Below are 25,663 nucleotides of genomic sequence, written 5' to 3' on the forward strand. Positions count from 1 at the left end.
ACCTTACTGTCCTCACAAGTAAACGTATTCATTCAAACAAAAAAGCTAGGAAAGATATTAAACTTCAAAAAAAAGAAGAAAAAGTAAGAGAGGCAGTTATATTATCTTTCTACTGCATCGAACGCACGTGTCTCTGGCCGCAGTCATTCTATCAGGTATGCTTGACGTGGGTTACAGTTTGATGATTTATTTATTTGTGTAAATTTTGGGCAATAACGCTGCGGATATGACGTTTGTGTATGTTTCATACAGTGCTTTATGTCTGTACGCTGATTTAGGTGTGATATTTATGGATTTCATTGGCATTTTAAACTGTTCTCTGGGTTTTTGTTTGAGGTTTCTTCTCAGTTGAAGCTGTCATGGAACTTTATCGCTTTTACGGTCAAGTTCCAAACGTATGCCGAAAATAGGGCTATCAGATGAGTGAGGAAGGTGTATAAGTAATAACTGTACAAACCTATAGTAAGTATAGGAACATACAGAAATAATTTATTGGGGAGAGAGTATTTAGGATATTTCTTGGAAAACAATCTTGATTTGACATCACTATAACGTGAAGTAACAACCTTATCTGTCTTATGGCATCAGAATCCTTATGAAATATCACTCTTATCTGCCTTGTACCCACGACCGCCTTATCTCTCTCTCTTTTTTTTTTTTTTTTTTTTAACGGAGCCCAGACAACAATGGACGTGTGGCCATAGATGCTGATTCTATCCTCGCATCCAGCTCGTCGTACATACATGCTTTTCTGTTCGTTAGGGTTTCTTTGTGGAGATGTGCGTGGAAATGCTGCTTAGTTTCGTAGCATGGAAATCTAGTTGCTGTATGTTGAGATTAGAATCACACATTAAAAGGGGTCTTCTATTGTTCAAGTATACAGTTGTAATTAACTACTCAGAAATCATAGAAATGCCAGTATGTCATCTCCGAAACAGAGCACATAACGAACAGGAAAAATCTCTATCTGTTCTATATTAAATAAAAAACAGTTTATTTTTCTAAATCCTTACTGGCTCTGGCAAAAAAACTCTGCAACAGTTAGTTGAGTTTCCCTTATCCAAATGAAAATTTTGTAGTGCCGAACAATAAATTTCTAAAGATGTTCTAAGATTTCGACACCTCGAAAATGTTTTTCTTCTTTCAAAATGCTGGGTGCTTCAAAAATTCCTTTACAAACTCTGGGCAAAACAAGAAAAAAGTTCATATAAAGACATGTCTGAAAACCTTTAGTTTTCCAGTTGTTAATGAAAGGGGTAATGCTGGAGTAGGTTTAATAATGAATAAAAAATAGGAGTACGGGTAAGCTACTACAAACGGCATAGCGAATGCATTACTGCGGCCAAGATAGACACGAAGCCCGCGCCTACTACAGTAATACAAGTTTATATCCCAACTAGCTCTGCAGATGACGAAGAAATTGATGGAATGTATGATGAGATAAAAGAAATTATTCGGGTAGTGAAGGGAAAGTTTAATAGTCATGGGTGACTGGAAGTCGAGAGTAGGAAAAGGGAGAGAACGAAATGTAGTAGGTGAATATGGATTGGGGACTAAGAAACGAAAGAGGAAGCCGTCTGGTAGAATTTTGCACAGAACATAACTTAATCATAACTAACACTTGGTTCAAGAATCATAAAAGAAGGTTATATACATGGAAGAACCCTGGAGATAATAAAAGGTATCAGATAGATTATATAATGGTAAGACAGAGATTTAGGAACCAGGTTTTAAATTGTAAGACTTTTCCAGGGGCAGATGTGGACTCCGACCACAATCTATCGGTTATGAACTGTAGATGAAAACTGAAGAAACTTCAAAAAGGTGCGAATTTAAGGAGATGGAACCTGGATAAACTGAAAGAACCAGAGGTTGTACAGACTTTCAGGGAGAGCATAAGGGAACAATTGACAGGAATGGGGGAAAGAAATACAGTAGAAGAAGAATGGGTAGGTTTGAGAGATGAAATAGTGAAGGCAGCAGAGGATCAAATAGGTAAAAAGACAAGGGCTAGTAGAAACCCTTGGGTAACAGAAGAAATATTGAATTTAATTGAAGAAAGGAGAAAATATAAAAATACAGTAAATGAGACAGGCAAAAAGGAATACAAACGTCTCAAAAATGATATCGACAGGAAGTGCAAAATGGCTAAGCAGGGATGGCTAGAGGACAAATGTAAGGATGTAGAGGCTCATCTCACTAGCGGTAAGATAGATACTGCCTACAGGAAAATTAAAGAGACCTTTGGAGAAAAGAGAACCACTTGCATGAATATCAAGAGCTTTGATGGAAACCAAGTTCTAAGCAAAGAAGGGAAAGCAGAAAGGTGGAAGGAGTATATAGAGGGTCTATACAAGCGCGATGTACTTGAGAACAATATTATGGAATTGGAAGAGGATGTAGATGACGATGAAATTGGAGAAATGAAACTGTGTGAAGAGTTTGACAGAGCACTGAAAGACCTGAGTCGAAACAAGGCCCCGTGAGTAGACAACATTCCATTAGAACTAATGACAACCTTGGGAGAGCCAGTCCTGACAAAACTCTGCCATCTGCTGAGCATGATGTATGAGACAGGAGAAATACCCTCAGACTTCAAGAAGAATATAATAATTCCAATCCCAAAGAAAGCAGGTGTTGACAGATGTGAAAATTACCGAACTATCAGTTTAATAAGTCATAGCTGCAAAATAATAACACGAATTCTTCACAGACGAATGGAAAAACTGACAGAAGCCGACTTCGGGGAAGATCAGTTTGAATTCCGTAGAAATGTTGGAACACGTGAGGCAGTACTGACCCTACGACTCATCTTAGAAGAAAGATTAAGGAAAGGCAAACCTACGTTTCTAGCATTTCTGTACTTAGAGAAAGCTTTTGACAATGTTGATTGGAATACTCGCTTTCTAATTCTGAAGGTGGCAGGGGTAAAATACAGGGAGCGAAAGGCTCTTTACAATTTGTACAGAAAGCAGATGGCAGTTATGAGAGTCGAGGGGTATGAAAGGGAAGCAGTGGTTGGGAAGGGAGTGAGACAGGGTTGTAGCCTATCACCGATGTTATTCAATCTGTATATTGCGCAAGCAATAAAGGAAACAAAAGAAAAGTTCGGAGTAGGTATTAAAATCCATGGAAGAGAAATAAAAACTTTGAGGTTCGCCGATGACATTGTAATTCTGTCAGAGACAGCAAAGGACTTGGAAGAGCAGTTGAATGGAATGGACAGTGTCTTGAAAGGAGGATATAAGATGAACATCAACAAAAGCAAAACGAGGATAATGGAATGTAGTCTAATTAAGTCGGGTGATGCTGAGGGAATTAGATTAGGAAATGAGACACTTAAAGTAGTAAAGGAGTTTTGCTATTTGTGGAGTAAAATAAATGATGATGGTCGAAGTAGAGAGGATATAAAATGTAGACTGGCAATGGCAAGGAAAGTATTTCTGAAGAAGAAAAATTTGTTAACGTCGAGTACAGATTTAAATGTCAGGAAGTCGTTTCTGAAAGTATTTGTATGGAGTGTAGCCATGTATGGAAGTGAAACGTGGACGATAAATAGCTTAGACAAGAATAGAAGCTTTCGAAATGTGGTGCTACAGAAGAATGCTGAAGATTAGATGGGTAGATCACATAACTTACGAGGAGGTATTGAATAGAATTGGGGAGAAGAGGAGCTTGTGGCACAACTTGACTAGAAGAAGGGATGAGTTGGTAGGACATGTTCTGAGACATCGAGGGATCACCAATTTAGTATTTGGGGGCAGCGTGGAGGGTAAAAATCGTAGAGGGAGACCAAGAGATGAATACACAAAGCTGATTCAGAGGAATGTAGGTTGCAGTAGGTACGGGGGAATGAAGAAGCTTGTACAGGATGGAGACCTGCGTCAAACCAGTCTCAGGACTGAAGACCACAACAACACGTCAATGAAAGCTGACGTTCAACGGCTTTCAGGTACATCCCAACAACTTCACTTATCTATGCGGCCTTTTGACTCTATGTATCCTGGAGGACGTTGTGGAGCCAGGGAGACATGTTTACATTAGTCATTACCCTATCTTCAACGTGTTCATTGCTTACAAGTACTACAGGTAGTGAGTACGCTGTTCAGACACGGGAGAGTATTCATTTCGTGAACAGGCAGACGTAATTTGTCTGTAGGCAGCGCGAAGTGTAATGAACACGAGGGTGGAGATCGAAGGCAGCCGAGTCATCCTGTCTTTGGTGCTGTGTATCGTTTCGTTGGTGAAATACACTCCTGGAAATTGAAATAAGAACACCGTGAATTCATTGTCCCAGGAAGGGGAAACTTTATTGACACATTCCTGGGGTCAGATACATCACATGATAACACTGACAGAACCACAGGCACATAGACACAGGCAACAGAGCATGCACAATGTCGGCACTAGTACAGTGTATATCCACCTTTCGCAGCAATGCAGGCTGCTATTCTCCCATGGAGACGATCGTAGAGATGCTGGAGTTAGTCCTGTGGAACGGCTTGCCATGCCATTTCCACCTGGCGCCTCAGTTGGACCAGCGTTCGTGCTGGACGTGCAGACCGCGTGAGACGACGCTTCATCCAGTCCCAAACATGCTCAATGGGGGACAGATCCGGAGATCTTGCTGGCCAGGGTAGTTGACTTACACCTTCTAGAGCACGTTGGGTGGCACGGGATACATGCGGACGTGCATTGTCCTGTTGGAACAGCAAGTTCCCTTGCCGGTCTAGGAATGGTAGAACGATGGGTTCGATGACGGTTTGGATGTACCGTGCACTATTCAGTGTCCCCTCGACGATCACCAGTGGTGTACGGCCAGTGTAGGAGATCGCTCCCCACACCATGATGCCGGGTGTTGGCCCTGAGTGCCTCGGTCGTATGCAGTCCTGATTGTGGCGCTCACCTGCACGGCGCCAAACACGCATACGACCATCATTGGCACCAAGGCAGAAGCGACTCTCACCGCTGAAGACGACACGTCTCCATTCGTCCCTCCATTCACGCCTGTCGCGACACCACTGGAGGCGGGCTGCACGATGTTGGGGCGTGAGCGGAAGACGGCCTAACGGTGTGCGGGACCGTAGCCTAGCTTCATGGAGACGGTTGCGAATGGTCCTCGCCGATACCCCAGGAGCAACAGTGTCCCTAATTTGCTGGGAAGTGGCGGTGCGGTCCCCTACGGCACTGCGTAGGATCCTACGGTCTTGGCGTGCATCCGTGCGTCGCTGCGGTCCGGTGCCAGGTCGACGGGCACGTGCACCTTCCGCCGACCACTGGCGACAACATCGATGTACTGTGGAGACCTCACGCCCCACGTGTTGAGCAATTCGGCGGTACGTCCACCCGGCCTCCCGCATGCCCACTATACGCCCTCGCTCAAAGTCCGTCAACTGCACATACGGTTCACGTCCACGCTGTCGCGGCATGCTACCAGTGTTAAAGACTGCGATGGAGCTCCGTATGCCACGGCAAACTGGCTGACACTGACGGCGGCGGTGCACAAATGCTGCGCAGCTAGCGACATTCGACGGCCAACACCGCGGTTCCTGGTGTGTCCGCTGTGCCGTGCGTGTGATCATTGCTTGTACAGCCCTCTCGCAGTGTCCGGAGCAAGTATTGTGGGTCTGGCACACCGGTGTCAATGTGTTCTTTTTTCCATTTCCAGGAGTGTAGTTCCCGTAGCACCAGACACTATTGTCCAGGGAAGGTCACGTCTTGCTGTGCGCCTTACCAGAAAGAACACTTTCTATGCGTTGTCAAAGAAGAGCCAGGTATCAATGCAAGTTTCCCTAGCATGTGGTACATACATCGCCAAGTTCAGCGTGGAGAATACTTCACGAACAGCTCATGTATCATCTTAAATGTTTGAAAGGCCTTACGCTTACCGGTCACCGTCACGGGAGAACTTGTGCCGATGGTTTGTTGAACCAATTGATTATATGATGTTCGTCTCTTCAGTTTTGTTTACAGACGAGGCAACGTTTGGGAGGGATGGAATAACAAATTTCCGTAAACAACACATATGGGCCGATCGTAATCCCCGTGCTACAGTACAAATGAGACATAAGCAACATTTTAAGATTAGTGTGCGGGCTGGAAATGTAGGTGGCTTTCTGGTAGGGCCATACGTCCTCCCAGCTCGTCTTTCAGGTGCTGTCAGCAGGGACTTTACTCAGACCACCCTCCGAGATCTACTAGAAGATATATCCCTGCAAAAATAAGAATAAACACTGTTTATGGAGGTCCAGAACATTTAAGTGTGAGTGTTGGAGATGCGCAGGTTGGTGTCTGTTATGACAGAGGGATAGGTTTCAACTAATAGACCTTGCTGCTAAGTCGTAAATGGACGACTCGAACTAGACTTGACATCATGCAACGCCGTGAGCTGCCGTTAAAATACTTCCTTAATAAGCCACCGGTTTCCGTCAAAGGCCTTTCCTCTGCACAGCTTGCATTAACCGCAATACTACACTGGAATATAACCACGACAAAAAGCATGTTTAGTCCCTACCTCATTTGCAGTTGACTTTTTGATATGTGCTCCTTCTTTGACGTCATTATTTTCCAATGGAATTTTTTCTGTTAACTCAAGATGTCATAGAAAGTGGTCTACAACCGATAAACAGGGGCAAAAGTGTACCATTGATCGTAGCAACGAAGGAACGCGCATGCGTACCATCTACGGCTTAAATTGTTTCCTGTTATCGCAGATACGTGTCAACGATAACGCTATTTCGAATGTCAAAAGAAATATGGGATATCCAGACAAATTTAGAATGGAATGACGACTTCTTTATAAGAAGGGTACAAACACCTTATAGCGAAGGAAAGTTATTCGCACAATGTGGAAACAATTTCGGATGTGCTTCAAAAATTATTTATGGAATTATTTGCTCATTACATACAGCAAGTTTCATGGAGGATGCTACATATTTCACGACATAAGTGTTCATGGAAACTAGCGTCAATTTTTTAGTCGAATGTAGGTTGCAGCTGTTTATATTGGCAGACTTTCTTTTTACTGGATGTATTCCAATCTTTCCCTTCACCTACAGTTTTTATCCCCTACAGCTCCCTCCAGTACAATACAAGTTATTCCCTGATGTCTTCACACGTAGCCTATCACGCTGTCTCCTCATCTTGTCAGCTTTTTCCATATCTTCCTTTCTTTGCTGAATCTGCGAGGAACCTCCACATTCCTTACCTTTTCCAACATTATTGTGTAGCGAAATATCTCAGATGCTTCGATTCCCTTCTGTTTGCTTTTGCAACAGTTCATGTTCCACTAAAATACAAACGAACATTCTCAGAAATTTCTTCCCCAAATTAAGCCCTATGTTGGATACTAGCGAACTTCTTTTGGCCAGGAATATCTCTTTGATTGTGACACCTTGTTGTTTATGCGTTCCTTCTCATTTCTGCAACTTCTCATTACTTTTGTCTTGCTTCGGTTTATTTGTGCAGTTCCGTTAAGTGTGCGTCAGGGTCGAAAGAAGCGTGCACTGGCAACTTTTATCAAATGAAATTGTTGTTTGATATCGCCCATGTTCTACGGTGTAAATATTGAAAGACAATTCCACACATATTTATATACTATGCGGAATGTGACGACAAGGATATAAGCTTCTGACAGTTAACACTTCAACACAATGAAGACTGGATGCAACAAATTCCAGACTGGCATGAACTGCGCTACGTTATTGGGTGTGCACACGATTAGCATTAAAGCAAAGCCACATGACGCAAGTAACGATAATGTAGCCTACATTCTGTATGTAAGAAAAGATTATCTTTAGGGTTTCTCACTCTGAAAGCGCATTTCTCTCTGGGTATTTGTATTATGCCTCGATTTAGTGACAAACCTCCAGCCAGCTCGTCTGTAGCACAACACAACTCAGGTATGACCAACGTCCTGTTTACAGACGAGTTCTTGTTCTGCGTACAGATCCCCGCTGGGGAGAACAAACGTCAACAAACTGTATTCTTCGTTGTCATATAGATTCAGCATTTGGTGTGATAGAATGTGGTAGCATTCCAACGACAGTGTGTCATGGATGTGTCGGTGTGTGTCTTTGTGAGGAGAACGAACGTTACCAGTCTAGATTCATCAACGTTGCAAGTACCCAGCACTTCTACATCCACACAGAAATTTCGCAAGCCACCGTAAGGTGCGTGGCGGAGGGTACCCCGGACAACTACGTCATTTTCTTTTCTGCTACACTCGCAAATAGAGCGAGGGAGAAACGACTTTCTATAAGCCTCCATATGAGCCATAATTTCTCGCACCTATCTTCGTGGTTCTTTCGCGCAATGTAAGCAGTGGCAGTAGAATCTTTCGGCAGTCAGCTTCAGATGCCGGTTCTCTAGATTTCATCAATAGTGTTTCTCGAAAAGAAAGTCGCCTTCGCTCCAGACGTCCCAATTTGAGTGCTCGAAGCATCTCTGTAACATTTACGCGTTATTCTAACTTACCGGTAACAAATCTAGCAGCCCATCACTGAATTGCTTCGCTATATTCCTTCAGACTGACCTGGTACGCATATCAAACACGCGAGGAGTACTCGAGAATAGGCGGCATCAGCGTCCAATATGTGGCCTCCTTCATAGGTGAGCCACTCTTTCTTAATGTTCTCCCAATAAACTGAAGGCGACCATTCGCCTTCCCTAATACAATTCTCACACGCGCTTTCCATTTCGTATCGCTTTGCACCGTTACGCCCAGACATTTGAACGACTTGACTGTCTGAAGGAGGACACTAGTAATAATGTGCACGAACAAAACAGGTATGTTCTTTCTACTCATCCGCAGTCACTTCCATTTTCCACATTTACAGCTAGTTGCCATTAATAACACCAACTAGAAATTTTGTCTAAGTCGTATCTTCCTACAGTCACTCAACTTCGACACCTTACCGTACACCAGAACATCATCAGCAAACAAATGTACATTGCCGCCCACCCTGTCCTCCAAATCATTTTTGTATACAGAGAACAACAGTGGTCCAATCAGGGGCAATCCTAATGGATCCTTGCCTCTGATGAACACTCGCCGTCGAGGACAACATACTAGGTTCTATTACTTAAGAGGTCTTCGAGCCACTCACGTATCTGTGAACTTATCCCATAAGATCGCACGTTCGTTAACAGCCTGCAATGGGGCACCGCGTCAAATACTTTCCAGAAATCTAGAAATAAGGAACCTGCCTGTTTCCCTTCATTCATAGTTCGCAGTATATCATGTGGGGAAAGGGAAGGTGAGTTACGCACGAGTGGTGCTTTCTAAAACCACGCTGATTCGTGGACATAAGCTTCTCAGTTAAACTTGGCATAATTGTACAGAGTGCCATTGAGAATATGGCAATATCGTTATGTGAGTGTGGGAGGAGTACGAACGTTGCCACATTGCTTTCATCATTGTCATACGGACACAGGACTAAGCACGAGCTTTTGCAGTTGCATTTGGCATACAGCAGGAGCGATGGACGCAACAGTGTGTGAGTTTCTGAGATGAACAAACTTTGCCACACGGTATTTATCATTGTCATAGTGACAAGGCGCTAGGCGCAATTGTATGTAGTGTCAGTCGGAATACAGAACGAGCAATGGACGTATCAGTGTGTGACCGTCTGAGGAGAACGAACGACCCCTGACTGCATTCACCATTGCAATACACACCTAGCATTAGACGTGATTGTCTGGAATGCCATTCGCAATACAGCACGAGCAATGTGTGAATGTCCGGGGAGAATGAACGGTGCTATACTGTATTCCTCATTGCCATAAGGACTCAGCAATAGGCATGATTGCAAAAAATGGCTCTCAGCACTATAGGACTTAACATCTGAGGTCATCAGTCGCCTAGAACTTAGAACTACTTAAACCTAACTAACCTAAGGGCATCACACACATCCATGGCAGAGGCAGGATTCGAACCTGCGACCGTAGCGGTCGCGCGGTTCCAGACTGTAGCGCCTAGAAACGCTCGGCCACCAGCGGCCGGCGCATGACTGCAAGTGGTGCCATTCGGGATACAGCACGAGCAGTGGACGTATTAGTTTGAGAATGTCCGAGGACAACAACCATGCTATTCATCAGTGTCATGTGGACCGAGTACTACGCGTGATTGTATGTAGTGCCATTTAGAATATACCACGAGTGAGGAACATATCTATACGTAAGTGTCAGAGGAGAAAGAATGTTGCCGGAGTGTAGTAATCACTCCCATACGGATCCAGCAGTAGGCGTGGTTGGATACAGTGCAATTAGGATTACAACATGAGCGAAGACGCGTCGATGGGTTAGCTTCCTAGAAGAATGAACTTCATCAGACTGCACTCACCAAAGCTATAATGTCTCAGCACCAGGCTTGATAATATGCAGTGAAAATCAGAATACAGGTTGAGCATTTGACGCATCCATATGTGAACGTCCGAGGAGAACGAATGTTGCCCGGCTGCATTCATCATCGGCATGTAGTCCCGTCACCAGGCCTGATTGCATGTGGTACCTTCGGAAATCGGAGTGAGCGCTGGATGGTTCAATAAAGAAGTGTGTGAGGAGAGTGAACGTTACCAGACTGCATTTATTATTGTCATATGGACCTATTACTAGCTATGTTGTGTCATTCAGAATATAGTGTGATCACCTATGGTTTGCAAAAGGTGGTAATTTGGGCACAAGCCTTGTCTTGCTGGTCTCCCTGAGATTATCGTATAACAAGACAACGCAATACCGCATATTGTCCATGTTGTGCTACCTTACTTCCGTACAAAAGGCGTCCCGACTCTAGTCCTTGCCCTTTGATCGCTGACCTAAGCTTTGTGAATCTATAGTATAGGATTCACTATATCTTTCGTATTGACACACATTCGTCTTATATTACATCACCAGACAGATCCTCTTCACAGAAGCTCTCAACGTACTTTAACTGTCAATCCGCTTTCTTCTCTTCTTTTAACACTGGACTTTCCTATGGACTCTCAATTTAGAGAGCCTTGCTTTTAATTTCTCAGGAAGCGGTTTTGGAGTTGTGGTACGTTGAGGCTTACCCTTCTGTAGACCATTTAACTTTTTTTTCACAGTAAGTTCTTAATTAGTAGTTCGGCATCACTACGATTGCAGACAGCTACATATAAACGTGTTATTGACGCAATGATCAGTGTATTTTGACAAAATATTGATGGGTCCTGTTATCTTACCGACTTAATTTACAGGGCCATGCATAAAGGCTTTTAGCAAAATAAGTTGGCACTGTGACTGGAAAATGTCCATTCGGTTACGTTTTGTTTCAGTACAGTGCTGGTACTGCAAACGCTACCAATTACGCAATACGGCTTTTAAATCAAACATTCCGTGAACAATAAATAGACACACGAGCAACATGCATTATCCACTATGCTAATTCCATCCCATAAATGATTACTGTGTAAGTTAAAAGTAAAGTATGGAGAGAAAAAGTAACCAACGGAGACGAATTAATCTCTTGTATTCTGAACAGATTCTTACTGATAAAAGTACACGGAAATGCCCACTGAATATTTATACTTAAGCTTACCAACACAACTAATAAATGTACTGAAGTCAATCATATAATGTTCGAAAACTGCATTCAAACTGTTGTCAATTACTATTATGTTTTTCATAAGCGAATTACTTAACTAATTATGTGTATTACTGCCTGAAATAGTCATGGTGGATACAAGCGATCTATGAAAATGTGAAATGTGTTAAATGTTAAAGTTTTTTATATAAAATCCTTTACTAGATTAATTGAGCTGTAGTTGGCTAATTCTTTAGCCGAAACTATTTATCAATTACTGTTAAAATACTGCGATCTGGACTATTACGGGATTTTATGTAAAAATAGTTAACGTTTAGTAGTTTGTGTTTTTCTGATCATTTCTACAAAAGTTTCGTTTGTGTGCAGCATTCAAACTGTTGTTAATCTTAAGTTACTAGCAGTTCATAACTTTGCGTTTAGAGTACAATCCTATACCTGTCGCAGCTGTCGGTGACTTATGAGAAAATACTATAAGATGAAATTTAATATTCGATAAAAGTAACGTACTGTCAGAGCCTGACAGTATTCTAATGCGAAGAACTGGCTACAAGATCGGAAAGCTGCGCATTCCTCGGACCATAAAAATTTAGTAAATTTTGAACACTTGACTGATGAACTATAAATGGAGTTGTTTCATCACACAATTACTTGAGATAGCAAAAACTGGAGATACGAAGATGAGCGATCACTTACATTCACTCGTTCAAAACGTAACTAAATCGGTAAAACAATGGAAAAATTCTCATTTTAGTTCTATTTTATTGATTGACTTATTTTTTTTTTATGGAAGGAACAGTTTGTAATAAATATATCCAGGGTGTACCGGAAGAATGTTCAAATATCGAGGGTGCAAGACAGTACACACTGTCAGGAGGCATTAAGAGCAGCACATATGCATGTGATGGGCCGTGAGTCGTGGGAAAGTGGAACACGCACGATTGAAAACCTGCTCCGGTGGACATTCTCGAGAATGATACCTAATATCATGCTTCATACGAAGTAAGACCCCCCGATGAACCATGGACCTTGCCGTTGGTGGGGAGGCTTGCGAGCCTCAGCGATATAGATGGCCGTACCGTAGGTTAACCACAACGGAGGGGTATCTGTTGAGAGACCAGACAAACGTGTGGTTCCTGAAGAGGGGCAGCAGCCTTTTCAGTAGTTGCAGAGGCAACAGTCTGGATGATTGACTGATCTGGCCTTGTAACACTAACCAAAACGGCCTTGCTGTGCTGGTACTGCGAACGGCTGAAAGCAAGGGGAAACTACAGCCGTAATTTTTCCCCAGGGCATGCAGCTATACTGTATGGTTAAATGATGATGACGTCCTCTTGGGTGAAATATTCCGGAGGTAAAATAATCCCCCATTCGGATCTCCGGGCGGGGACTACTCAAGAGGACGTTGTTATCAAATGAAAGAAAACTGGCGTTCTACGGATCGGAGCGTGGAATGTCAGATCCCTTAAGAATAACATAGATACAAAGAAGGTATCTAAAGAGCAACCATGGATAACAGAAAAATACTTCAGGAGAAGAAGCAGGAGTGGATTTAGAAAAGATAAGGGGCCCAGTATTAGAATCTGAATCTAAGAGAGATTTTGAGGACTTAAGATCAAAGAAGGTAGAAGCGACAGATAGAACTCCACCGGAATATCTACAATCATTGTGGGAAGTGGATGAAAACGACTGTTCACGTTGGTGTGTAGAATGTGTGAGTCTGCCAACATACCATCTGATTTTCGGAAAAATATCATCCACATAATTTTAAAGAAGGCAAGAGATGACAAGTGCGAGAATTAATGCACAGTCACCTAACAGCTCATGAATCCAAGTTGATGTCACGAATAATATACAGGAGAATGGGAAGGAAAAGTGACGACGTGTAGATGACAATCAGTTTGGCTGTAGGAAAGGTAAAGGCACCAGAGAGGCAATCCTGACGTCTCGGTTGATAATGGAAGCAAGACTAAAACAAAATGACGATACGTTCACAGGATTTGTGGACCTGGAGAAAGCATTCGACAATGTAAAATGGTGCAAGATGTTCGAAACGCTGAGAAAAATAGGGGAAGCTGTAGGGAGCGACGGGTACGAGAGCCAAGAGGAAGTAACAAGACTGGACTACCAAGAACAAAGTGCTCGGATAAAAAAGGGTGTAAGACAGGGATGTAGTACTTCACCCCCATTGTTCAATATGTACATCGGAGAAGCAGTGTGGGAAATAAAAGAAAGGTTTAGGAGTGGGAGTAAAAGTCAAGTTGAAAAGATATCAGTGATACGATTCGCTGATGAGACTGCTACTCTTAATGAAAGTGAAGAAGAATTACATAATCTGCTGAATGGAGTAAACAGTCTAATGAGTGCAGAATATGGATTGAGAGTAAATCGAAGAAAGACGAAAGTAATGTGAAGTGGCAGAAATGAGGAAAGCGTGAAACTTAACATCAGGATTGATGGCCACGAAGCAGATGAAGTTGAGGAATCCTACTCCCTAGGCAGCAAATAACCGATGACTGACGGAGCAAAGAGGACATCAAAAGCAGTCTAGTACCGGAAACTAGAGCACTCCTGGCCAAGAGATGTCACTTGTGTCAAACATAGGCCTTAATTTGAGGAAGAAAGTTCTGAGAATGTACGTTTGGAGTACAGCATTGTATGGTAGTGAAACATCAACTGCGGAAAAACGGGAACGTAAGAGAATCAAAGCATTTGAGATGTGGTGCTACAGACGAATGTTGAAAATTAGGTGGACTGTTAAGGTAAGGAATGAGGAGGCCCTGCGCAGAATCGGAGAGGAAAGGAATATGTGGACAACACTGACAAGGAGAAGGGACAGGACAACAGGACATCTGTTAAGATATCAAGATATCCATGGTACTGTGACTGGATTGAAGAGTTCCTACCAAACGTAACACAACATACCATACTCAAAGGAGAGGAGTCTTCAGACGTAAAAAACTCGAAGCGAGTGATATCCGTTCATCACTTTTCACAGTATATACAAGTAACTTCAGAAGTTGCATGAGGCTTTTCACGGATCATGCTGTTGTATACAGGGAAGTCGGCATCCTGAAAGATTGTACCGAAACGGAGGAAGATCTGCAGAGAATCGATGCTTGGTGCAGGGAGTCGCCATTTCCCCTCAACATAAACAAATGTAACGTATTGCGAACACATAGACAGAAATATCCATTATTATATGATCACAGGATTTCAGAAAATCACTGGAAGAAGCTACTTACTTAGAATATCAAGGAACGTGGAGCGATTTAGAGTGTAACGACCACATAAAACTAGTCGCAGGAAAGGCAGACACCAGACAGATACGTTGCAAGAATCATCAAGAAATGTAATCCGTCAATAACAGGACGTAGCTTACAAAACCCTCATTCGACCAATATTTGAATATTACTCGCCAGTACTGTACCAGATGAGATCGATAGAGGAAATATATAATATCCAAAAAGTGCAACGCGTTTCGTTACAGATTCATTTAGGAATCACGAAAGCGTCATGGAGATGATAAACCAGCTCCAGCGGTAGACGCTCCAAGACAGATGTTCCGCATCACAGTGTGGTGTACTACTGAAGTTCTGAGAGCGTACATTCCTAGAAGTGTCAGCTAACATATTGCTTGTCCTATCTACATCTCGCAAAAGACCACGGTGAGCAAATTAGAGAGACACGTGCCAACGTGGAGCCATACCGACAATAGTTTTTCCCGGGAAACATTTGTCACTGTAGACGGAAAAGAAGGGAGGGGGGAGTGGATGGGAAGTGAGAGCGGTACACAAAGTGCTGTGCGCCGGCACAGATGGCTTGCGGAGTCCAGATGTGCTTGTAGAATCTCTATCATTTCTTCAGGAGTAAAAATATCGATGCTGTGAATGTAGCTGGTACTTAACTTGAGTTTGTCGGTCTTCGAGCTTCTCTCCGATACAATGTCCTTCAGGGATGCATGCGTGTATCGTAATAAATGCAGTTAATGCCTTAACAAACACACTGTCACCATTGTAATACTACATATTTTCAGTGCTATGAAGTGTTCGCCGTTAAAAATCGATTTCAAATATAATTAGGGCAACAAACCGATTTATTCTATAACAAGTAACTAGAGATCAAGGCTTTCCATAAATCAAAGCTTTCCGCAAACAATCGTGGTCAGCCACTGAAAGTTTGTCTGCCGAATTCGAAATCACTCTATACTTCAACATTTTTTATTTTCGTTTCTTCCCCCTCCCATAATGCAACTAATGATTGACGTGTCTTCAAACGCCATTATGAACATACGAGTTCAACAATTAATTAAGTCTTAAGTACGTTGCAATGCCAACTTGTACGTGAGATTTCGACGAGGAAGCCACCTAGTCACACGTAGTTAATCATGTTTCGCTGGAATCGTAGCGACTCGGCAAAGACCTTCCTGGTGGCAGGCGGAAGCTGTGTGTGGGGGCAGGTCGTGCTAATCTCAGCACTTCCTGCGAGCCGTATGGTTTTCGCGCGAGATATGTGCGGTGGCGACCAGTCAGCAACGCGTCGCCTACACGCCCGCTGCTCCGAAAGCTGCAGAAGGTGAGGTGCCACAGTTCCCGTTTATATACCCAAGGTTTTTACTTCCGTATTCGATCATTAACGTCAGGTCTACTTTATTACGTCTACAACAGCGACACGAGGACTGCTAGCGTTCGCTGAAGGCCATACTGTTTATTTTGAGGCAGGCCGGTATGAACGAATAACTGTTGCCCCAAACGCGAAATCACATTTAAAAAAGCTCGGATTCTGTGGTAGTTGTCGCCTTGATACGTCGTTTTGACAGGAAACGTATTTACCTCAAACAGACGCACAGAACTGTAGGCCTGCATCTCTGACGCCAGTCTGTTGTACAATACTGGAACATGATTTATATTCGTGTATTATGAGATTTATGGAGACCAAGAATCTTGTTGTAGGAATCAACATGGGTACAGGCAACAACGATCGTTCGTCCAGAGACCTAGAAAGCAGCAGATACAGGCGCTTTCCTTGACTTTCGGATGCGATCGATGTAGTCCCGCACTGCCGCCCAATGAGCAAAATACGAGCGCACGCAGTATCAGACAAGCTGTGACTGGACTGAAGAGTCTCTATCAAGCAGAACACAGTATGTTATTCTCAATGGTGAGAAGTCTTCGTATGTGAGGGTAACATAGGGCGTATCCCAGGGGAGTGATATAGATCCATTACTTCTCACAATACGCACAAATGTCATAGTAGACAACATCGGAAATTCCGTGAGGCTTTTGGCGGATGACGCTGTTGTATACAGAGAAGTCGGAATGCTAGAGAATAGTAGCGACATTCAGGAAACCTGCAGACGATCACCGCCTGGTGAAGGGGGTGAAAACTGATACTCAGTGTGAACAAATGTAACGTACTGCGAATACATAGACAAAAAGAGTCTTTATTGTATGATTGTACGACTACAGAACAATCACTGGAAGAAAAGTCAACCGATTTAAGCTTATTGCAGCTTGAAAAGAGAGACAGCATTGGTCGTATATTTTTATTATCGCAAAATCGATTTTCTGTCACTGAGTGACCATCTTCAGTGCTGTATCATACAACTTAAATTAGTAAGCACTGGTGTCTGGTGTCAATAAGCTTATGGCAATCACATAGATTGGTCTATGTGATTGCCATAAGCTTATTGACACCAGACACCAGTGCTTACTAATTTAAGTTATATAATACAGCACTGAAGATGGTCACTCAGTGACAGAAAATCGATTTTGCGATAGTAAAAATATACGACCAATGCTGTCTCTCTTTTCAAGTATACCCATTACCTGATCGTAGTGCACAGGACACTATGGAGTCGCCAATCAATTATTGCAGCTTATTGGTGCGTATATCTCGCGAAAATACCACGAAGAAAAACTTTTTAATTTCGAGCCCACTCGAAAGCTTATCGGCAGTCACTCATCCAGCGAATCAGACTCGACTGGGAAAGAAAAATGGGGAACTCACTATTGTACAGAAACCACCCTGCGCTACCCACCTCAAGATGACTTGCGGACATAGTGTGGATGTAGCTGTATTGTCGAATCCTGCCTATCAAAGGATTATGACCAGTCCATGTGTTTTCCCTATGACAATGTACGACGAGGAAGGAGGAACGATTGAGGTTCATGTAGTATCCCGTCGACGCTAGGCGCATGAGAGGGAAAGAAAGTGTTCTCATACGATAGGTAGGTGAAATACGAGGGTCACTTAGCCAGGCCAATTCATGGTGAAAGAAACGTGAAATTTCTTTGCCGAATTCCAAGTGATGAAGAAAGATCGATATGATGGCATTGACGAAGATGGAAAGATGGCTTTAGAAAACGCTCGGTATCAACATGTGTGCTCATGGCCGAGTACCGCAATGCGTGGTAGGGTCTAGGGGAAGCCGTCGTCAAATCAAATGACTGATATCGATGACTACACGCAGTATGGGCGGATTGTGTCTCTATTTTTACAGAGCAGTTAGGTCACGGCTACAGATAGAAGCAGAACAAAATTTTTTGACGCATGGAACTTGAAAGCTATTTATTAACATAAAATGTAAGGTTGAAGCGTAGACCCAGCGTATAGACCAATCGTCTTGAAAGCGCCTGTCGAGCTTCTCCCCATGCGAGAAGCAGATTACTGTCAAGAAATCCTCCCCAATCTCCGAGACTAACTGAGAAGCCTGAGGTTTAACCCATAGTGTTTGCGTTCACTCGCGTCATTAGAAAACGATCGCAACACCAATACTTCCGCCCCATTTCGTGAGGGTATGGGCCGGCAAATTTTCTTTGCCAGCGGAATTCGGTCTTCTCTGAAGATCGAGCGCCAAGGTGTGTGTAGGACTAAAATAGTAGCGACTAATCGTTTGTACACATCCGGTAAACTGACATGTCGATAAAAAAAAAGCCTTCAAATGCTCTATGGAAGACGCAAATAAGTAACTAACTAGCAGCCAGAACAATAGACTCGTGTCAATGTGAATCTTTATATTTGTAGTGGACACTACTTTCGAGACCTAAAAAGAGTATTTCCATCACTACTCTTCTATTGGCACTATATGTCTTACACTCCTATTCCTAAGAGCCAACATTCGTTATTTGTTGGTCCTACGGTTTTCCACTAATGTAACGTCATTACTTCTGTAGCGCCACACGTGTCTCAGTTGCCAGTCTCCATTAGTTTACGAGGATAGGTCTCAGTTTTGTTAACATATTTTAACGCAACAATATTGTGATCACTAAATATCAAGTCTAAGTCATGTGCCTTGTACAACAACGTAACTGACTTCCGTGAGTAAACGCCAGAAACGAATTTTGAGCGATCCGTTAGTAAGCATAGCACATACTTATAAACAGCTGCAATAACATTTGGAGCGTATGTTTACAAAAACAGTTTAACACACAAGCTGAATGTACTTATTCTCTGAATTTATGAACATACGACACTGAAATGTTTAATACGAGGGCTGTCCAGAAAGTAAGTTCCGATCGGTCGCAAAATGGAAACCACAGTGAAAGTCAGAAGTGTTTTATTTGTAACAGTTAGCTACACCTTCCAGCTACTTGTCTACGTAGTCGCCGTTCTGACTTAGACATTTGTCGTAGCGTTGTACCAACTTTCCAATACCCTCATCATAGAAGACAGCCGCCAGTGCTTTCCGCCAATTCTCTACGCTGGCCTACAGCTCGTTGTCTGTGCCAAAATGTTGTCTTCTTAGCCAGCGGTTCATGTGAGCAGAGATAAAATTCAGAGGGAGACAATTAGGGGCTGTATTGTGGGTATTCAAACATTTGCAATTGAAAACGATGCAGGGGCTTCTTCATTGCCCCTGCAGAATGCGGCTGAGAATTGTCTTGAAGAATAAATCCCACGAAAATTTTGTAATGTTGGCTGCATAGCTTCAGGTGAAATTTCTCACCAGGCCCTCGTACTTGGCGGTAGACACTATTTTCTAGACATCTTTACGCACTCACTGCGAGCTCAGAAATGAAAAGAGTGACGTGTTGCTATCTATGGTCATACTAGAGACACTGTCCAACACATTTGTGAAAAACTTTATCGGATTTTCATAGTGGTTACCATTTCACGACCGATCGGAACTTACTTTCTGGACACCCCTAGTATTTCTTGAAGGCAGTCATTGACAACCATAAGATTCTTCACTAATTTGATTGCACCATGTTTAGGAATTTTCACACTTTTTTTACTCTTTCTACTGCCTTTTTGGGACCATAATTGTGTTATCTATACCAAAACATGTCAGATCTGCATTGCATTCTGCACATACAATATTAATTTATGTCAACGTTACGGATAATTAAAAAACATTGATTACTCTGATCAAAAATTAAATATTCCAGAATCTGCATCTAGAATGACTACAAAAATGAGTAACGTATAAGTACATATCCTCGGTTTTGCTAAGCAGCTTAAATCACCTCATAGAAACAACGCCCCTGGTCCAGATTGTGTACTAGTCAGGTTCCTTTCAGAGCATCCAGATACAGTAGCGCCATACTTAACAATCATGAACAGTGAAACACTCTTCAATAGATCCGTACGTAATGACTGGAAAGTTGCAAAAGTCACACCTTTAGACAAGAAAGTAAATAGGAGTAATCAGCTGAATTACAGATCCGTATCAGTAACGTCGATTTTCAGAAGAATTTTAGAAAATATACTGTGTTCGAACATTGTTAATTACCTCGATTGAAACGATTTATTGAAAAATAGCCAGAACCGATTCAGAAATTATCATTCTTGTGAATCACAACCAGCTCTTTATTCCCACGAAGTAATTAGTGCTGTCGACAGGGGATGTCAAATTGATTACATATTTTTAGAGATCCAGAAGGCTTTCGACGCCGTTTGCCATAAGCTTCTTCTAATCAAATTGCGTGCCTAAGAAGATCGCCTCAGCTGTCTGACTGGATTCGTGATTTCCGGTCAGACGGGTCACAGCCGATAGTAAATGATGGAAAGTCATCGAATCAAACAGCAGTAAGTCTGGCGTTCCCCAAGGAAGTGTTGTAGGCACTCTGTTGTTCTTGATCTACATAAAGAACATAGAAGACAATCTGAGCACTCCTCTTAGATTGTTTGCAGATGATGCAGTTATTTACCATCTTATCAGATGAGTAAAACCAATTGCCAAATGATATAGACAAGACACCTGTATGGTGCGAAATGTGGCAATTGACTCTAAATAATGAAAAGTGTGACCAAATGAGTGCTAAAATATATTCCCTAAATTTCGGTTACACGATAAATCACACAAATCTAAAGGCTGTAAACTCAACAAAATACTTAGAAATTACAGTTGCGAATAACTTAAATTGGAACGGTCTCATAGATAATGTTGTGGGTAAAACGACTGCGATTGATTGTCAGAACAATTAGAAAGTGCAACAGTTCTGCTAAAGAAACTCCTTACACCACACTTGTGCGTCCTGTATTGGAGTACTGCTATCCGTTGTGGGATTCCAGTCAGCCGGTACTGACAGAGGACATCGAAAAAGTTCAAAGAAGGGCAGCTCGATTTGAATGATTGAGGAATAGATTATACAGTCACGGGCATGATACGTGAATTGACGTAGTACTCATTAAAACAAAGCCGTTTTTCATTGCGGCAGCATCTTCTCGTCAAATGTCAATCACCAACTTTCTCCTCCGATTGTGAAAATATTCTATAGGCGCTCAAATACATAGAAAGAAATAATCATCGTAATAAGATAAGAGAAATCAGAGCTCGCAAAGAAAGATGTAGGTACTCGCTTTTCCCGCGCGGCATTCGAGGGTGGAACGGTAGAGAAATTGCTTGAAGGTGGTTCGCTGAACCTCTGCCATACACACAATTATGAAATGATGTAGATGATTTTAATGGGCTGCTGGGTGACTGGCTCACCCAGGTTTTAGGTAAGAGGTCCGCCAGTCACGATTACCTACTTGTTTCCCTTCGATTTCTGTTTTCTTTTCCTTGTGTTTCTTTTCCTTTTTTAGTGCGTTTCTTCTCCTCTTGTTTTGCCTCTGTATGTGAGGATTTGGAACTACGTCAGGCCTGTGTCTTTTAGCCGTTCTCCTTGTTCGCTGTCCGTCTTCGTCCTTCCACCGCATGTGTTCCTGTTTCTATGCGTTTGGGTGCTTATGAACATGCTGTTTAGCGCCCGAAAACCTCAAAATGGTTCAAATGGCTCTGAGCACTATGGGACTCAACTGCTGTGGTCATTAGTCCCCTAGAACTTAGAACTACTTAAACCTAACTAACCTAAGGACATCACAAACATCCATGCCCGAGGCAGGATTCGAACCGAAAACCTCAAACCACACACACACACACTACTAAGTACCTACATTCAGAAACATTTAATGTTTCGTGTTGGCTATTCTGTACGGAGACTAGCATTGCAGCACCGTTAGGGCCTCGAAGACATACAGTGATAAGCCAAAACATTGTGAGGTTGACCGCCGCGTATTGGCGTTGCTGGCACTTAACGTGGTAACAGAGACATGTAAGCGGAGGAGACACGGGCGGGAGAGCACCCTATTGAAGACATGGGATGAAAATGGGGAAACCCATTGAGGTAAACAACTTTTAAAAACGGCAGATTATTGCTATGTAGAGTCTGTGGAAGAGTATCTGAAAAACGGCGAAGCAGCTCGAATATTCACGTTCTACTGTCGTGAGCATCTACGGAAGAAGCAGCAGGATCGTGAAGCTACCACTAGAATCTAAATGGTAGGACGTCCACAACTTCACAGAACGTGGGGTTCGGAGTCTTGTCTGCTCTGTAAACTAAGGCAGATGGTGAGCTGTGGCATCTCTGCCGAAAGAGCACAATGCTGGCGCACGCACGCAAAGTGTTTCTGAGCACACCGTTCATAGTACATTGTTGAACATGGAGCTCCGCAACAGAGCTCCTCTTCGTGTTCATGTTTTGCCCCAACGATATCGTCAATTAAGATTGCAGTGAGCACGGGACTACGGGGAGTCGACCATCGATCAATGGAAACGTGTCTGCTCTTTGTGTTAACACATTTTTGCCACACGTCTCCAAAAACGCCGTCATCGAGGTGAGCGGAGGCTCGAAACGTGCAGTATGCCACGGACAATGGCTGGTGGGAGCATTATTATGCTGCGGGAGAAATTCTTCTGCGCTTTCATGGGAGCTATCGTAGTAATAGATGACACGCTGACACTTGCAAGTCACCTGCATCCTTTCATGCTTGACGTCTTCCCCGACGGCGATGTCATTTTTCAGCAGTATAATTTTCTCTCTCTCTCTCGGAGCTAGAACCGTGCTACAGTGGTTTGCGGAGCATTGTAGTCAACTCACATTGATGTCTTGGCGAACAAATTCGCTTGATGTAAGTTCCATGGAACCCATCTGGGCAACTATTTGGCGCCATCACCGCGTACGGAAATCAGCGGTCCATTATTTCTCCGGATTACATAACCTGTGCGTAAATATCTAATGCCATACAACTCCACAAACCAACCAACAAACTATCGGATCCCTGATACGCAGGATCAGTGATGCAGTGATGCCTTTTGTTCCAAAGACGGATAAACAAGATATTAAGCAGTGGTCACAATGTTTCGGCTCGTCAGTGTACGTTACGTGACAGTACAAACTTCGGTAGGTGAGGGCAGTTGCCTTTAGTTGAGAGTTAGTTTGTGGAGTGTTATGCGCCTAACCGGAGGTGTTGAAGAAATGATTCTGATTTGGCAAAGCATGTTTGCTGCTTTCTTTTTACTTTTGACGGTGTTTAATGACATATTTACTTCAAGGCATGTAAAACTACAGATGTGCCAGTATGTGTAATAATGCGATGTCATAATTTGTTTTATAGAACTTGATGATTGGCTAATATAGTGCCGAAAACCTTTGTAGTAAATAAATAACATGTTTTCTACAACTGGTGGGTAATGTTCTGTGTACTGATTTTATAATGCCCTGTATCATACAACGAAACAGATATATTTACAGAAGCCTTACAAACATAATGCAAAAACTGTAGAGTATACATCTTATTGGGAAGCTCTGTATCACACAGTCCGCTTTGGCAGCTGCGTGGTCAGCGTAGATGGCTAACATGCGGAGCAAATGGGTGCGGTTCCCTGCAGTTCCAGTTATATGTCCTAGCTGAGAGGGCTTTCACGCGTTCCACTGAGCGTCGTGATGCCAGTAGTAGCGGCTCCGCAATCTCGAAAGTGGTGGTGGTGGTTAGTGTTTAACGTCCCGTCGACAACGAGGTCATTAGTGACGGAGCTCATGCTCGGGTTAGGGAAGGATTGGGAAGGAAATCGGCCGTGCCCTTTCAAAGGAACCATCCCGGCATTTGCCTGAAGCGATTTAGGGAAATCACGGAAAACCTAAATCAGGATGGCTGGAGACGGGATTGAACCGTCGTCCTCCCGAACGCGAGTCCAGTGTGCTAACCACTGCGCCACCTCGCTCGGCAATCTCGAAAGTCATAATAAACATCCGGGAGAGCAGGTTGCTGATCACATGCCCCTCCATACCGAGTCCGCTTGACGCCAAATGACAGAGGACGAGACAGTGGCCGATTGGCATCCCTCGGGCCTTCAGGATCTGGACGAGGGCCTGGTATACGTCACATAATACTGGTAACAGGGTATGAATTAAAATGAAACTGTGTGGAACTCCTTAAAATTATCTTTTCAGCTATGGCTATTTAATTGGAAGATAGTTTTGATCTTTATGCCCTATTCTAAGATGGTAGGGTGACATATATATTGATAATATGTGCTTAATACACTGAAGCCCCAAAGAAACTGGTACAGGCATGCGTATTCAAATACAGAAATGTGTAAACAGTCAGAAGACGGCGCTGCGGTCGGCATCGTCTATATAAGGCAAGTATCTTGCGCAGCTGTTAGATCGGTTACTGCTGCTACAATAGTAGGTTATCAAGATTTAAGTGAGTCGGAACGTGGTGTTATAGTCGGCGCACGAGCGATGGGACACAGCATCTCCGAGGTAGCGATGAAGTGGGGGTTTTTTCGTACGATCATTTGACGTGTGTACCTTGAATATCACCGGTTCAACATCAAATCATCGACATCGCTGTGGTCGGAAAAAATCCTGCAAGAACGGGACCAACGACGAGTTAAGATAATGGTTCAACGTGACAAAACTGCAACCCTTCTTCAAATTGCTGCAGATTTCAATTCTTGGCCATCAACAAGTGCGAAACATCATTGATATAGGCTTTCGGAGCCAAAGGCCCACTCGTGTACCATTAATTGCTGCACGACACAAAGCTTTACATCTCGCCGGGGCCTGTCGACACCGACATTGGACTGTTGATGACTGGTCGGACGAGTCTCGTTTCAAATTGTATCGACCGGATGGACATGTACGGGTATGGAGAGAACCTCATGAATCTATGGACCCTGCATGTCAGCACGGGACTTTTCAAGGTGGTGGAGGCTCTGTAATAGTACGGGGCGTGTGCAGTTGGAGTGATATGGGACCTCTGATACGTACGAAAGCATCCTGTCTGATCACCTGCATCCATTCATGTCCACTGCATATTCCGACGGACTTGGGCAATTCCAATAGGACAATGCGGCACCCCACACGTCCAGAATTGCTACACTTCCGTTGGCCATCCAGCTCCCGACACGTGAAAGTTATTCAGCATATCTGGAATGCCTTGCAACGTGCTGTGCAGAAGAGATCTCCATCCCCTCGTACTTTTGCGGATTTATTGCAGGATTCATTATGTCAGTTGCCTCGAGCACCACTTCAGACATTATTCGGGTCCATGTCACGTGTGTTGCGGCACTTCTGCGCGCTCGAGGGGCCCTCCACGATATTAGGGAGGTGTACCAGTTCCTTTGGCTTTTAATGTACGCTAAGAGTAATAAAAGGTCCTTCGATATTCATGCTATGGTATGAAACATTTACGTGCACTACTGGCCATAAAAATTGCTACACCACGAAGATGACGTACTACAGATGCGAAATTTAACTGACAGGAAGAAGGTGCTGTGATATGCAAATGATTAGCTTTGCAGAGCATTCACACGAGGTTGGCGCCGGTGGC

At 43.2% G+C, this 25,663-nt stretch overlaps 1 protein-coding gene across 1 annotated transcript in view; it reads left to right on the top strand.

Moving 5' to 3' along the window:
- Window positions 1-16,101: 16,101 nt before the first annotated feature.
- LOC126236638 (leucine-rich repeats and immunoglobulin-like domains protein 1) overlaps window positions 16,102-25,663 on the top strand; it is a 113,191-nt gene continuing 103,629 nt past the window's right edge. The window contains exon 1 of the mRNA XM_049946096.1: window positions 16,102-16,135. The gene's annotated coding sequence lies outside the window, so the exon portion shown is untranslated. The remainder of the gene's footprint in view (window positions 16,136-25,663) is intronic.

Source organism: Schistocerca nitens, chromosome 1 (assembly GCF_023898315.1).
Source record: "Schistocerca nitens isolate TAMUIC-IGC-003100 chromosome 1, iqSchNite1.1, whole genome shotgun sequence".
In the NCBI taxonomy this organism is placed as follows: Eukaryota; Metazoa; Arthropoda; class Insecta; order Orthoptera; family Acrididae; genus Schistocerca; species Schistocerca nitens.